Source organism: Lissotriton helveticus, chromosome 3_2 (genome assembly GCF_964261635.1).
Source record: "Lissotriton helveticus chromosome 3_2, aLisHel1.1, whole genome shotgun sequence".
In the NCBI taxonomy this organism is placed as follows: Eukaryota; Metazoa; Chordata; class Amphibia; order Caudata; family Salamandridae; genus Lissotriton; species Lissotriton helveticus.
In genome coordinates this window covers 33,051,484-33,068,592 of record NC_136062.1, presented here as the reverse complement: position 1 = coordinate 33,068,592, position 17,109 = coordinate 33,051,484, and the positions used below count along the sequence as shown (strand labels likewise).

General features: G+C 42.3%; 1 protein-coding gene and 1 pseudogene across 5 annotated transcripts in view; both read right to left on the bottom strand.

Moving 5' to 3' along the window:
- ATP8B4 (ATPase phospholipid transporting 8B4 (putative)) overlaps positions 1–17,109 on the bottom strand; it is a 4,589,528-nt gene that overhangs the window by 3,864,365 nt on the left and 708,054 nt on the right. The window lies entirely within an intron of this gene.
- LOC144826390 (uncharacterized) overlaps positions 1–17,109 on the bottom strand; it is a 36,851-nt pseudogene that overhangs the window by 18,667 nt on the left and 1,075 nt on the right.

The window sequence follows — 17,109 nt, the reverse complement described above, 5'->3', positions numbered from 1 at the left end:
ACTTTGCCAAAAAAGGGTCATTTTTCAGTGAAATTGTGGTGTGCAGGTTGCCTTTTGCGCCATTTCCTGTTGCGGCCACTAGGCCAACCCACACAAGTGAGGTACCATTTTTCTCGGAAGGCTTTGGGAAACGGGAGGTAGGTGGAAATTTGTGGATCTACACAGATTCCAGAACTTTCCACCACAGAAATGTGAGGAAAATGTGGGTTTTTGACAATTTTTTAGGTTTGCAAGGGATTCTGGGTAACAGAACCTGGATTGAGCCAGTCAAATCACCCCATCCTGGATTTCCCTGGGTGTCTAGGTTTCAAAAATGTATTGGTTTGCTAGGTTTCCCTAGGTGCTGGCTGAGCTAGGGTTCAAAAACTACAGCTTGGTACTTTGCCAAAAAAGGGTCAATTTTCAGTGAAATTGTGGTGGGCATGTTGCCTTTTGCGCCGTTTCCTGTTGAGGCCACTAGGCCTACCCACACAAGTGAGGTACCATTGTTCTCAGAAGACTTTAGGGAACGCAGGGTGGGTGGAAATTTGTGGATCCACGCCGATTCCAGAACTTTCTACCACAGAAATATGAGGAAAATGTGTTTTTTTTTTACAATGTCTTATGTTTGCAAGGGATTCTGGGTAACAGAACCTGGTGAGAGGCAGTCAAGTCACCCCAGGATTGAGAAAAACAAGGACCCCCTGAACACTGGTGTCAATGAACTCCTAGGGCAGGAATTAAAACTGTGTGAAAAAAACCCTAGGCAGTCAACCAAATGGGTAAACAATTAATATAAATTGACAACGAAAAATCATACATGGAAAATTAAAATGTAAGTAATCATGATTTTAATAAGCACAATTAAAAATCATACAGGTTACTGGCTAACAACTTCCGTATGATGCTAAAAACTAGTTAAAAAACATACAATTCATATGACACGGGCATAGAATGAAATAAATGCAGTTGGCAGTCTTGCAATTCCACATGTCATTGGCACTCATGCGGCATCTATTGTGTTCAAAGAACTCACCTTCCAGGATTGCATTACAAGTCCTGTAACGTGTCTCAAACAGTGAGTTTAATCGAATAAACATGAATAAAACTATTGAATACCTACATAGAAATATATTGTTCCAATGAAATGATATAAATATCATAGAATTATTTTAAGTATCCCTACACTGTAAATGATGTTTTTGTGATGAGTGTCATTATGTCACTGTTCGCATCTTTTTAATCTTTATCTAGTTTGGTTTTGAGTACTGCAAAATCTGTTTTTCGACTATGGCTGTATCATGATTTTTGCCGTGGAAACAAGATAAGAAATGAAATAAATTGACAGCGAAAATGTTTCTCCCTTTTTAAAGAAAATAGATGTACTGTTTCTAAAAAGACATTATTTTTCAATATGTGATTTTTTATGTCTTGTTTTATTATGTGGAATATATTGTAATAGAATTTTCTTTGATACATAGGTTTCAGATATCACTGTGCTTCTCCTGAAGAAGGCGTTGTCCACGCCGAAACGCGCGTCGAGTTGTTTTCTTCTTCTGATACCAATGATATTATTTTATAGGAATGTTATTTACATGATCAAGTAATAAATGTATGGATTGCATGTTTTTTAACTAGTTTTTAGCATCATACGGTAGTTGTTAGCCAGTAACCTGTATGATTTTTAATTGTGCTTATTAAAATCATGATTACTTACATTTTAATTTTTCATGTATGATTTTTCGTTGTCAATTTATATTACTTGTTTGCCCATTTGGTTGACTGCCTAGGGTTTTTTTCACACAGTCAAGTCACCCCATCCTTTATTTCCCTGGGTGTCTAGTTTTAAAAAATGTATAGGTTTGCTAGGTTTCCCTAGGTGCCGGCAGAGCTAGGGTTAAAAAACTACAGCTAGGCACTTTGCAAAAAAAGGGTAATTTTTTATTGTGAAAATGTGGTGGGTTCACGTTGCGTTGTGAGCCGTTTCCTGTCGAGGGCACATTTTTATCGGGAGACTTGGGGTAATTCATATTTGTAAAGCAATTGTTATTACCTATTGACTTTCGATGTCTTTCATCTGGAAGGCAGGAATGCTATGTGTAAAAATGAAGTAATTTTGAAAAATGATCAATAATTCTTATGCTAGTATGAACATTCCAAATTTCGGAAATGTGCAAATATCTACTGTATCAAAATTCTATATTTTGTTCCTGTTACAGAAATACATAGGTGTCTTTCATACCGATGTTTCCATGTATACATTTTCCCGGAATAATTGCTATATACCCGGTACATAATAAAAAACCATTGCAAGTCGCTGCTCACTTTTTGGCTCTGGGTTGGTCGGGTTCTTGGTGAACCTACAAGTCCTATATATCCCAACAACCATGAAGGTCCAGCAGTTGTAACGGTATATTGCTTTTATAGAATTGTCATAATTATAAGAAGTTACATGTGAAAACCTTGACACAAAAGGCTGTTTTTTAAACAAATTTTCAATTTTTTACTATATTTAACTGTTAGTTTCTATAAAGAAACCTTGAAGGATCTACACAAATGACACCTTGCTGAATTTAGAATTTTGTCTACTTTTCTAAAATGTATAGTTTTCCTGGATCCATTATTGATTTCCTACCCATTTCTACCAATAACTGGAAGGAGGTTGAAAGCCCAAAAAATAGCAAAAAATAGGCAATGTCCCAGAAAAATGCCAAAACTGTGTAGAAAATGTTGATATTCGGACAAAAGTATGCTTGTCTCTGAAAGCTGGGCAGGTGGTGATTTCAGCACAACAACCCCTTTTTTGGTACCATTTGCAAGGAAAAAAAAAGATGCTTTGCTCTGTAGCCCTTTTTTTCAAATTTTTCCCCCAAAAAACAAAATGTAGCTGTATTTTGCCTAATTTCTGGGTCCCTTCCAGGGGAACATAAAAACCCTGGGTACCTTTAGTATCCCCATTATGTTGGAAAAAAGGACGCACATTTGGCATGGATACCTTATGTAGTCAAAAAGTTACAGGAGCCTAAGCGCGAACTACCCCAAATAGCAAAAAAAAGGCTTAGCTCAGGGGCGGAAAAGGCCTAGCAGCGAAGGGGTTAATTTGATTATTAAGGTGAACAGCAGATATATTTATCCCAAGACCATTTCCCTCACTATTCCTGGGGGATTGGTCAGTTCTTTTTAGAGGCCTTCTAGAGGATGCCTTACTCTTGGGAAAACAATTGTGACAGGTTTTGTAGGTTTTTAAACAAATTCCTCTACTCTAAGTATGCAAAGGTCTTGTTCGCAGTTACCTGAAAATAGTTAATTATATTCCTATTTAGGGTACCTGATAATTCTTCTTCGATCCGTAACCCCTCTAAAAGGTGTGTGCGCCCCAGTCTATTCTGTTTGAAAATTCTCCCAGCCTCCAATCGTAAGGCTCTATGGTTTCGTACTGGGGATATTAATAATTAATAGTGTCAGTAGTTATAATGGGGTTCATGACTCTACTACTAGTTCTTCCATGGAGGATAATGGTCTTGCATTCGTTCTTTGGGTGGTTCTTTTATAATTGTCTGGCAGGAGTACTTCTGTCATGTCAAAGTAAGTTGTATTAAGACGTTCATACATTTCTAACATTAAGGGGTTATTCAATGATATTGGTGTTACTGGTCTGCTAAGGTCAGTTCCTTTAGAGAGAGCGACATCCTGACCGTTATAAAAAATAGATAATTGATTTAAGGGTTTGTTGTAATTGATTAGTTAACTGTTGGGATATTAACCTAATTCAGTCAAATACGTTTAACTTTCATGTATAATGTTGCAACTTATCCCTCATAAGAATAGAAAATGTAATACTTATTGCTAAATTATACACTAAATAGCATAAAGGTATATATTAACATTATTATGTGGCCACATTTCTATCTTATACATACATGTACATATACAGCAATACTAAATTTCATACTAAGGCAACCAAAAGACTACAGCATAATTTCTAAATTGCATACTAGGGCAAACAAAACATTACTGATAACTTCCCTTTGGATTCGTAGAGAGGACAACTTTTCACTATTTTGCAGAAAAATACACTCAGCCTGAAACCCTGTTCTGCCTGAACCACCTTCAACTATGTATTTGAGTTCCTAGTATCTTCCGGTCTTACCACCAGGATCCCTTAATATTGTGTCAATACACAATCTTGCATGCGAACAATAAAATCATATATCATTGTAAAATTTGCTAATGTCTTTACATATAAAAAGGAACAGACCTTGCACTGCTCCCACCTTAAAAAAAGCCAAACACCCAAGTCCTACCTGCCCCCTAGAAATGCAGAGACTTTTATTGAACAACTGTGTCTCTTTTACCTTTCAGAGGTGTGCAAGTCACTTCTTAGGGGACAGGCAGTATTCTGGGCAGGCTGCTGGGGACCTCGAGCAGAGGTCCTGGCTGGTCAGGCCAATTGTTGAAGGAAAATCTATTAATAAAGTAAGACATAACAATTTTACAGAATGATATTGTTTTAATCAATCAACCAATTGGGAAAATCAGTCAGTCTCAAACAGAGACCAAAGGCTGAAGTTCAAAGTTCTGGAAAACACAATCAGCAGTATATATACTGAAATAGCCACCAAAAAAACACAGATGCAAATAGCAAGCTGGGCAGATAAGATATTGCCAAAACACAAATATTTCAAATAATTGTGTAGGTGTCTATTTTTAGCAGAAGCCCCCTCCTTTTGGGGTTTCTTTTAGTTCTCAGAATAAGGGTGAGATAACTTAGAAAACATTTTTGTTTGTCAGCATAGTGAGTAATTGTCTCTTGCTTCACGTCACTGGGCAGAGCCTATCTGACTTCAACATATTCTCAAAAGAGTTGCGCTAAGGCAGAATCCACCCTTGTTTACACTCTGTACTCAATGCTCCATGACAATGCAAAAAGTTTCTACTGTCAGCCCTAGTTGTGCTGGTTTAACAACTAGAAATATGGTGGCCATTTCATAACGTTTGTACTAATTATTGATTTCCTGTCAAGTTAGAATCTGCAAAAAAATAAAATCTTTATATGTGTTTCAGTGCAGATAAATTGACCATGCAACATTCATGTATGTTTCCTAACACTAATGTGCACTGTGAGCAATGTATTTTTGTGGAACCCACAGTTATCTTTTTCAGAACAACCATTTATTAGGCCAAGGCCGGTTTACTACTTACATTGGTTTAAAACTATCCCTCACCTGAAATGTTTGTATTGGGGATTGGGATTTTATAATTGTGTGTATGTGTCTATAAAATGTATTCCTATTATTTCCCTACATCAAATTAAATACTCAGCCAAACACTTTCTGCTTAATTTGCCTCCAGCCAAAACACCTAACTATGAAGACGGGACCTTCTCTGGACCTTATTTATTGAGGGAGAGAAACAGTGGCATTCTATCCTGGTATCCTTCCATAACGAACCAACTTAGCTATTGTTGGGACAGAAAAGTCCTCTGCATGGTAAACAACGCATACCCCTGTCCTGAGTGCCCAAATGTACTGTTGTCTGGATCCCTAATGCTGATTTTTGTGTCATTGGTGAATACAGATCATGTGTGTTAGCCACGACATAGGCCTGTCTCACAGATTGCAGTCTTATTGGACCAGAAGAGGTGCCCAAAGCTCTACCTTCATAGTGGTGGAAGGCAACTGCCTTCACCAAGAGTTGAGCAGCTTGAGCACGTGGTGGTAGCATACCCTGTAGTGATCAGTAGTAGCGAGCAGGACCATTTTAAACTGTGTCACTGGAGTGAGGCCTACAAGCTCGTTTACCTTCTTAGATGTTCCACTGCTGTGTGCTTAACGCACCCTTGACCTATATCAGGTAGACGTGGAGTGCTGCATTAGTTGTATGTGTACCTGGAAATGGTACAGTACAAGGATGGAGCAGTACGGTGCAGTACGGTGCAGTGATGTAATTGGTGTATGTAAGCCTGAGGGAAATACATTATAGGAGTGCTGTGCAGAGCGTGCACAGGGACATGATGTGTTGGGTATATGTGTGCTTGCATGAAGTACAATACATTTGTTTATTTATATAGCAAAGACACTCATCCCGTAGGGGATATCACAGTGCTAGAAAGCTTCAGGTCTTTTCAATTGTGAGAACAGAAGATCAGAATTAAGGTCTAGAGGTAGAGCTTTTCCAGTGGGCTGCTGCCAAATAAGAAGAGGAGCAGTACCATGTTCTTTTTAATCTGTTAGGTCATGCCCTGGATTATAAAATTCCACTTTGCCTTCAAGAATTTCAGGCCCTCTATTGTACAAGAATGATGAATTTAACCCAGATCTCTTAACTGGGAGTGAATGTTGTGATTTGTTCTGCATTCCGTACATCAATTGTGTGTCTTTTGCTTTCTCGCCCTACGTGCACCAGGCATGCCCAGGCGTGGGTCCTGGGCTCACTCTGCCACTGGAATCAAGCTATCCTGGCGGAAGAGGGGTGAAACCCTGAAACCGGTCCTAGGATGTTTGTTTCCGGTCCAGGGAGGACCTGGCTTGGCAGTTCAGCTGGACTGTTCACATGAGGCACAAGGTCAAGACTGATTTGCTTATGGCCAGGTCTAAACAGGGGTGGCATGGTGAGCAAAAGAATGATGGATTTAACCCAGATCTCTTGACTGGGGGTGAATGCTGTGATTTGCTTTGCATTCTGTCCCTCAATGGTGTCTGTTACTAAGGAGAGTGAGCCTGCGCCTAACACTGCCGGGTGTATCGCAAGCAGTCTGACTTCTCCAAGCAAGATTGGATTTTGCGAGTGCCCATTCTGAGGGCACCTGCTGTTAAGCCAAATGCTTCTGTGATACAGGAGTGGTTAAGACTTGAACTAGGATCTTTTGGGTCCCTGAAGGAACTCACTGCTAAAGGTGCTGTGGCACCATATACACTTCTGACTGAAATCTTAAAGAGTCACAAGGGAACTCTTCAGAATGGACTAATAGTTTGCACAACCTGATGTGACCACCAGTGATTGGGGATTAACCCAGGACATGTTACACAAAGGAGGGTGAGACAGGGATTTGCCTGTCCATTGGAGCTCTGACCTCCAGGGTGGATTTGGTTGTTGCATATGAATGTCGAATCTATTTGCATGTGTAGAGTTTTTCTTATAACAGCAAATATTTGGCTGGACATTGATTTATCGTCCATACTGTTTGCATTTTGAATTACGAGTCATGCTCACCCCCCACATCCCCAAGGGAGACTGGACTGCTCAACCACAGCTACCAATGAGAGTCAATGGAAGAGATCAATCAATCAATGGCATGTAAAGCGGGATTACTCACCCGTAAAGATTTCAAGGCACTGGGGTTGGGGGGGAGCAGCTGGTCGATCATCGAAGGTGCTGTGGTTCAGTCAAAGAGTCAGGTCTTGAGGTCCTTCCTGAAGTGAGGCAGTGACGGTGACTGTCTGAGGTGGGGAGAAGGAGTACTGGGCCCAGTTGAGCAGGATCCATAATAGGTCAGACCCCAGGACATCAGAGGTGAAAGGCCTCAACAACCACATTTGGGACTAGTAGCCCCTGCATGCCCGGTGGCCTCCTAAAGGGGTTCTGACAGCGTCTTTAGGTAGTCCATTCAACCTGGGCTTTTTATTCAGCCATCCTTTTATTTTTTCATCATATACTTTCTATTTTTCCTTCCCATAGCCAAGAAACTCTTCATTAGTGCACTCTAAAAATAACATGACAAACATGCACATACTTTTGCATTTGGAAATTATTATGACCATTGCAACAGGAGTGAGTGTGAAGTGCTGCAAGGCCAGTTTCTCTAAACCACAAGTTTAATATGAGCGTTTGACATCTGATTGAGTTCTGTTATTTTGCTTACGTTATCCGCAGGGTATGCAGTCTGACATTCACTTTCTGGAAGAAACGTATCCGTATCACAAGCAGAGTGATTTAAATGAACAACAGCACCAGTCAAGATATTCAATTTTATGTTTTCACGTTTGAGAAAAACCCAGTTATTTTGTTTCAATCTTAGATCTTGAGAATCCCATAAAAGAGGTTTTGCAAAGCATATCAAGTATCTCACACTCAAACCTGTTAACAGGAACGTTTTGTTTCAGAACTGTACCTTCCTAGTAGTTCTCTCAAACCCAAATCTATTTTGAAAAGGTCATATTTTTATTGTCTCTTTGACCCCAGCTTCTCAAAAGCGTCTACCCTGCCAAATTCAAAGTTGAAAAAGCTCCATTTTCAAAAACATCTTCATAGGCTATTTTTTCTGGTAAAGCCAATCCTTCATCATTTAGAGGTAACACCAGTGTCGCAATATACACTTTCGAACCAATAGCAAGTTTGTCAGTCACAGAATTTACGTCATGTGAAGTTACTAACACTATTGATAGAACTTTGGAAAGTTCCCTACAGTCAAACAGTTAGCTCTTCATTATCAAATTAAACATTAGACAGTCTGTAAGCACGATAAATAATAGCTGTTACCATTAGCCAATTAAATGGCTCCCAAAACACAGACTTCCAGCAAACACTACAAATCATTGTGTTATTCAAGATATAACAGTGTGATCTTGGCATTGAGGGAACAAGTTCAAAAGTGGTGAGGCCCCAAGAAATACTGCCTCTGCTCACTTGTGTGGGAGGGGCAAGGGACTGTGACTGGGAAGATCCAAAAACATAGGGATTAAAAGTAAAGCAGCAAGAATTCTAAGCGCTACATTTTTTTTAAGATACGTTTTTAGCCAATACTGCATTGGACACCGACACAAGTGAGATATCATTTTATTTGGGAGACTGAGTTCAACGTTGTGGGGTAGGACATTTATGCTGGCATGGTGATTCCACACAAAAATATGTGGAAATGTGTTTTGTTCGGCTAAATTTGAGGTCTGCAGGGGATTCTGGGTAGGAAAATGTTGGGGATCCACGCAAGACATACCTCGCTGTACTTCCCCGGGTGTCTAAATTTCAGAAAGGTGAGGGTTTGGTAGTTTCCCGAGATGGCCGCTGAGCCTGGGGCCAAAAACTCCAGTGACCCCCCTTGCAAAACCAGGTTGTTTTGTGATACGTAATTTTGACATCTCCTCAATATGTTTTGGGCCCTTGCCTGTCACGGGTACTTGACCCAGCCACGTGAGTGAGGTACCATTTTTATCGGGAGACCTGGAGGAACCCGGTGTGGTATCCACACGGATTCCAGAACTTTCCACCACAGAAATGTGAGGAAAATGTGTTTTCTTTTAAAAAGTTTAAGGTTTGCAAAGGATTCTGGGTAACAGAACCTGGTGAGAGCCAGACAAGTCACCACATCCTGGATTCCCCTGGGTGTCTGGTTTTGAGAAATGTATAGGTTTGCTAGGTTTCCCTAGGTGCCGGCAGAGATAGGGTTCAAATTCTACAGCTAGGCACTTTGTACTTTTCACTGTTAAAATGTGATGTGTCCACGTAGCATTTGGGCCTTTCCTGTTGCGCGCACTATGCCTACCCACACAAGTGAGTACCATTTTTCTTGGAAGACTTTGGGGAATGTGGGATGGGTGGAATTTTGTGGATCTGTGCAGATTACAGAACTTTCCACCACAGAATTGTGAGGAAAATGTGGGTTTTTTTACAAAGTTTGAGGTTTACAAGGGATTCTGGGTAACAAAACCTGGTGAGAGACAGACAAGTCACCCCATCCTGGATTCCAGTGGGTGTCTAGTTTTAAAAAATTTATAGGGTTGCTAGGTTTCTCCAGGTGTCGGGAGAGCTAGGGTTCAAAACCTACAGCTAGGCACTTTGCAAAAAAAGGGTCAATTTTCACTGTGAAAATGTGGTGTGTTCCGTTGCGTTTTGGGCAGTTTCCTGTGGCAGGCACTAGGCCTACCCACACAAATGAGGTAACATTTTTCTAGGAAGACTTTGGGGAATGCCGGGTGGGTAGAATTTTACACGCAGCATCCTGAACTTTTCACCACAGAAATGTGAGGAAAATGTGTTTTTTTTTGCCAAAGTTTGAGGTTCGCAAGGGATTCTGGGTAACAGAACCTGGTAAGAAACCAACAAGTCACCCCATCTTGTATTACCCTGTGTGTCTAGTTTTCAAAAATTGATAGGTTGGCTAGGTTTTCCTAGGTGCCGGCAGAGCAAGGGTTCAAAATCTAGAGCTAATCACTTTGCAAAAAAGGGGTCAGTTTTGACTGTGAAAATATGGTGTGTCCACGTTGTGTTTTGGGCCGTTTCCTGTCGCGGGCACTAGGCCTACCCATTTTTCTCCGAAGACTTTGAAGAATGCGGGGTGGGTGGAATTTTGAGGATCAACACAGATTCCTGAACTTTTCACCACAGAAATGTGAGGAAAATGTGTTTTTTTGTCAAAGTTTGAGGTTTGCAAGGCATTCTGGGTAAGAGAACCCGGTGAGAGCCAGACAAATCACTGAATCCTGGGTTTCCTTGGGTGTCTAGTTTTCAAAAATGTATAGGTTTGCTAAGTTTCCCTAGGTGCCGGCAGAGCTAGGGTTAAAAATCTAGAGCTAGGCACTTTGCAAAAAAAGGGTCAGTTTTGACTGTGAAAATGTGGTGTGTCCACGTTGCGTTTGGGCCATTTCCTGTTGCGGGTACTAGGCCTACCCACACAAGTGAGGTAACATTTTTATCGGGAGATTTAATGTAACTCAGAATTGTAGAGCAACTGTTATTACCTATTGACTTTTGATGCATTTCTTCCTTTCAAATGAAAGAATGTGTAAAATAAAAAGTCACTTTGAAATATGTCCTATAATTCTCATGCTAGCATGGGTACTCACAGTTTCGGAAATGTGCAAATAGCTACTGTTTCTAAACTCTATATTTTGTTCCAATTTCAGAAATACATAGGTGTCTTCCATCCCGATTTTTCACTGTATATATTTTCCCAGTACATAATAAAAAACCATTGTAAGACACTGCTCAGTTATTGGCTCTAGGTTCGTCAGGTTCCCGGTGGACCTACAAGTCCTACATATCCCCACAACCAGAAAGGTCCAGTGGATGTAATGGTATATTGCTTTCAAACATCTGTCATAATTAGAATAAGTTACAGGTAAAAACGTTGGCACAAATGGCTATTTTTTTCAACTCATTCTCAATTTTTTTTATTTTCAACTGTTAGTTTCTATAAATAAACCTTGCAGGATCTACACAAATGACCCTTTGCTGAATTCAGAATTTTGTTTACTTTCTAAAATGTAGAGCTCTCCAGGGTCCATTATTGCTTTTATACCCATTTCTACCATTAATTGGAAGAAGGTTGAAAGCACAAAAAATAGTAAAAATAGGCTATGTCCCAGTAAAATGCCCAAACTGTGTATACAATGTTGGTTTTCTAACAAAAGCCTGTCAGTCTCTGAAAGGAAAATTGTGGTTTTAGCACCACAAACCTTTTGTTGATACCATTTGCAAGGAAAAAAACAGACGTGTTCATTTGCAGCACTTTTTCCCATTTTTCGAAAAAAGCTGTATTTAGGCTAATTTCTGGGACCCCTCCTGAGGAATCCACAAACCTTGGGTACTTTTAGAATCCCCATGACGTTGAAAGAAAAGTACGCAAATCTGGCGAGGATACCTTATGTGGTCAAAGAGTTACAGGGGCCTAAGCGTGAACTACCCCAAATAGCCAAAAAAAAGGCTTAGCACAAGGCCTAGCAGCGAAGGGGTTAAAGATCACAAGGTGTAGTATGAAGCACAGAAATTATGCGCAGGACCAGCTTAAACCGGATTACTGAAACTAGGATGTGATGGGGTGTCTTTGAACTGGGCACTAGGCTATACACCAAAACGCACCACAGGTTTGCACCTTATTATTACTATTTCACGCACATTGACATGGAGAGATTTGCCCAGTATCACACAATATTCCTGGCTAAGTGGCATAGCAGTGATTGGACAGAAGATCTCCGGGTTCCCAACTCGGGCTGAAGACACTAGGCCACCTCTCCTATTTAAAGCATCTTTCCGATTTTACGAAATTCAGGAGATCTGGTGACTGCAGCGAATTAGCAAGTTCTCTTCCCGTTCAGGAAAAGGGGTAAGTTTCAAGTTGTATCTCGCACACTAGGCCCTAAAAGATGAGTGCCAATATAAAATGCATTGTATAACATTCTATGCCTAGCAAAGACAGCTGTTCCTTTCTGTGCATAGTGTTCTTGAGCTGTGAATTTGAGGGACACATCAGCATGATTAAACAAATGAGATAATGTAACCTTTTTCACATTGTACATCCAATCCTGTCATTGGGGCTACAGGGGCTGCCACTCGTATTTTATATACTGTGTTTGTTGGGAAGCGATTTTCTGCACAAAGCTTATCAAAAAACTACATTATGCACACTATGTGATTGAAGTCACAAAAGAGTAAGACACTATATTTGCCTTGTATTGGTACTCTTTTCTAAAATATACCTTTTCCTCCGATGGCCCGGAATGATTATGCGGTTGCTGCTGTGAAATAGAAATAAAAAATGCAGTGTTTGGATTTTTTAATAACTACATGGCCTCAAAGCTACATAGCTAACGGTTAGAAAGGAAAAAGAAAACGAGAAAATAGAGACCAATAACAACAACAGTGGCATCAAACAGTGGCAAATAGTCTCTGGAAGGTATTCACAAGGTGGCCATACTCTACTTCCCAGTGGGATCACCATCAAGATGAGACTGATCCAAACCCTGTGATAGTTCCCTATAGGGGCAAATGAGTGGTGGTGACACCCATTCTTTCCCGTGCTGATAATTTGAACTTGTCTGCTGTGCCTGACCGAGCCAGACCAGGCACACACCGAGTAGTCGACATGCAAGGGGGCTTAATCTAGAGCATCTTGGCTGTCCTGGCTGGAAGAGTTGGCATGTGGGTGTGATTCACTGGGGCCTTCACTGACCTTTAAGTAATCATGTAGGGGTTCCCAGATATCTTTAGGGTGAGATTTGAGTGGAATCATGTCCCAGTAGTGAGATAGATGATCGCTGCAGTTCACGGCATCAAGGAGCCAGTCCTGCTCCCTTGGGGTGCGGCGACCACTCCATACCAAAGCCACGCTTTGTTTTGCTAGGAATAAGAGTAGGGCCACCAGTTTAAGTCTTATGTGAGGCACCACTTTCACATATCTAAGGAGACCCACCAAAGGTGTATCCATAATGTGGAAATCCTTCATGGCTTGAATGGCCCAGAACACTGCAGACCAATACCTCAATACTACCGGGCATGTCCATACTAAGCAAAGGAAATATGCTCCTGGGGCTCCATATCTGGGACAACTCTCTGTGTCTGACAGCCCAATTCTATGAAGTTGCCTGGGGGAACGATAGAGGCGGTGCAAACAAATACAGTATATTAACCTGTGTCTGTTGTTGGGAGAGAGGCCGTCCAATTGACTGCAGCAGAATTCCCAGTGTGCGTCTGTAAAGTCCGGGTCCAGGTCTAACTCCCAGTGCATCTTAGCTCAAAGTTCTATCTTGGGCATATGTATTTGGACACCCTTGTATAATCGTGTGATTAGTTTCTTGGCAAGGGTGTGTTGATTATCTGTTCTAGCAAGGGCAACGTTTGGGGCTGGGCTGGAAAGGCAGGGATGTTGTCACGACGCGTGGCTCTGATTTGGTAATACAATATTATGTCTGATGCATTCCCCGGGCCTGGGTCAGTGAGGGGGATTGTCTGGATGAACTCCTCCTCAGTATAGATATCTGAACATTTACTAAGATGCAGTCGTGGTGCACTTCTGTGGGCACCCGCTTCTTGGAGAGGTGGCATCATTGGGTTATTGAGGAGTGGGATAGATGGGGCATATATTTGGGAGAGGCCTACTTTCTTCCTAATCCCCTCCCAGGCCCATCTAACACATTCTACGTTGTTGATTTCACCACTCTGAGCTTTATAGGGGGCGTAGAGGGCTGTGTTCAGAGGTAGTGGGGCTCAACCTCCATTTGTGGTTGGAATGGAGTAGGATGTGTCCAGAAAGGAAAAAATTGATCTTGAGCATATTTGGCAAATAGCTCCAAGTCAGGTGCACTGAGTCCACCTCGTATCAGGGGCAGGGCCAGAACCTCCCAGGAGGTTCGGGGTTGTTTGCCAGCCCAGACCAGAGAGTTTAGGTTAGACCAGAGTTGTTGAAAGAATATACGAGTGAATGGCACTGGGATATGCTGAAATAGGTAGAGGAACTTTGGTAGGATGACCCTTTTGGTGATAGCAATGCACCCGGTAAGAGATAAAGGAAGTTTAGGCCAGATTGGTATCCTGCTTTCGAGCCATTCGATGGTACAACCGTAGTTCGCAGCCCATAGATCTTGGACGTCACAGCTCACCCAGATGCCCAAGTAGGGCACGGAGGCCCAGGGATAATCGGTGTGAAAGGGGGAGGTGTTATCAGTGAGAGGGAGTATCACGGATTTATTCCAGTTCACGTTAATGCCGGATAGTCCACCGAACCAAATCATTTCCTGAATAATTGGGGAAAAGGTTTTCGTGCGGATTGTATATAAAGAGGGTTATGTTATCAATGTACATCGAAATAATCAGGCCTCTGGAAGTGAAGCCAATGCCACGTAGCAAGTGATGCTGCCTGAGCCGAGTGGCTAAGGGTTCCATGGCGATGGCAAACAGGAGGGGCAGGAGAGGGCAGCCCCACCTGGTACGGTGTTTTATGGGGATTGGTACGGATAAGAACCCATTTAGCATATCCGGGCCGTGGGGAGAGTGTATAGAAGTTGTATATATTTGAGAAAGGTAAGACTGATACCTAAGCGCTGTAATAGTGTAAATGAGTGATCCCATGCCAAGGAATCAAATGCCTTGGTGGCGTCTAATAGGGCAGCAATTGCTTGCACCTCAGGGCGAAGATGGTGTTCTCAGATTATGCGAAGTAGTTTGCCCCGGTATAAACCCAGCCTGGTCCAGCCTGATCATTTTGGGCAGAAGCACCAAGAGGCGATTGGCAATAATTTTATTATCTATACTGATGAGGGACAGGGGTCTGTAGGAGTCGCACCTGTGTGGCGGTTTATCAGGTTTGAGCAGGGATGTGATGACTGTTTCACGCAGTGTAGGAGAGAACGCCATTCAGTAGAGTCCTCCTACATCCCCAGGAGGTGTGGGGCCAGGAGTTCTGCATATTCCTTGTAGAAGGGGGCGGTGAAGCCGTCAAGCCGTGGTGCCTTATCACTGTGAAGTGAGTTAATGGTTTGTATTATTTCCTCGATTGAAAGGGACATATAAAGAAATTCTCTGAGCAAATGCTCCAGCCAGACCAGCTGCAACAAGTCTAGATAGCTGGTGAGTAGATTAGTGTCTCCGCTAGGCTGTGAAGTATATAGTGTGGCATAAAAGTTCTTCATTGTATCTAGTATGGCAAAAGGTTGATCTTGTGTACCATGTGCAGCATCATCTAATTAAAAAATGTAGGAAGGGGAATGTGTGCCCATTACGATACCTCCAAGAGTCTTCCCTGGCCTGTCTCCCTCTCCGTAGCGCCACACTTGTGCTTCCTGGTTTAGTCGTTTTATTTCACGCTCTGCCTCTGTGTTATATTCAGAGATGTTCTCCCTGATATTGGCCAGGGTGGCGGGTTGGTGTGACCTAAAGTTTTCAATTTCTGTGTAAGTGTGGACAATTAGGAGTGGATTGACTTCAGAATGCCATCCGGCTTGGAGATGCATAACCCCCGTAGCACAGCTTTAAATGCTTCCCAGATAATGGAGGGTGAGGAGTCAGTAGTGGTGTTTGTTGTAAAGTAGGATATTATTTCAGCTCTAATTTCTTCTTTGAACGCACTATCCTGGAGTGCGCCACTGGGGAGGCGCCAGGTGAAACCGCTCAGGGCTTGTTTAGGGATGGTGAATTCTAGCAGGACCGGTGAGTGGTCGAAATGCGTGCATGGCTTTGGCATCCCACAGTTTAACATCCTGCGAGACGAGCCAGTAATCAATTTGGGACCACAAACAATGTGGAGGGTGAAACAGGTGCCTTCACGTTGCCCCTGGCGGGATCACCTCCAAACGTCTAGGAGGCCATGATCTGACATGAGTGTGTTGATATTGTCCATGGCCCTAGGGTGTGGTTGCCGCGCAGAGACCGACCTGTCATCCAGCACGACATTGAAGTCTCCATCCCAGATATGCACCCCATGACTCAGCCAGTTAACCAGCTGCCAAAGGTCAGTGAAAAAGCCAGAGTTATCAGTATGTGGGCCGTAGACTGCTACTAGAGTGATGGGTTGAGTATAAAGTGTACCCGTGGTCATGACAAACCTAACCTTCCTATCCGCCATGAGCCTGCTAAGCCCCCTGCGTATGAGAATAGCCACCACTCTTGCATAATTAGAATACAGCGAGGTGTAAGCTTCGCTATGCCATCTAGCGCGCAGGCCTAGAGGAGTATGGGAAGTAAGATGGAGCTCTTGGAGAACGCAGACATCTATATGATGTTGGGTTATGTAAGCGTGAACCAGCCTGGATTTAGGGTAATCGTTTATGCCATTTATATTCCAAGTTAAACATTTTATCGACCTCTATCGACATAAGAAAATGCATACTTGTTGTGGTGACCCACTAGGGGAGATACAAAAGGAGTTTGTAACTTGTTCCAACCTGGTGTTGCGTTGTGAAGGCCATAGCTTGTGCCAGATTTCACTATATCAAATATTTTGTGCATTGGTCCCAAGTCCCCACCTCCCCCCTCCCGCATGAACCCCAGGGTGGCCGGATGGGCATAAGCCCAGTGGTGTGGAACCATACATTATAGGGCATGAGATACAGAGTTGTCACAGAGGATGGCAGTTCCCGGATCACAGTTATAGCCTTGCACTTATCTGGAGTGAAGTTCATGATTTCGTTGTTCCAGCATTAGGGATTATTTTCATTTGGGGTCTTCAGTTCTGGGGACAATTTAATAATTAGTGTCCAGAGAGGATCCGCAGAGGAGGCCACCGAGGGTTGCTGTTCTTGAGCTAGCTTTTCGGCAAAACATAGGGCATCTTTGACATCAATGAAGAAGTGTAGGGTGCCTTTTTTCATGATACAGAGCTTAGCGGGATAGAGCAGAGCGTATGGGATGTTGGCCTGTTGAAGCATTCTTTCGGCGGGGAGAAACTTCCTTCTAGAGTTCTTCACCACAATAGTGAAGTCCGGG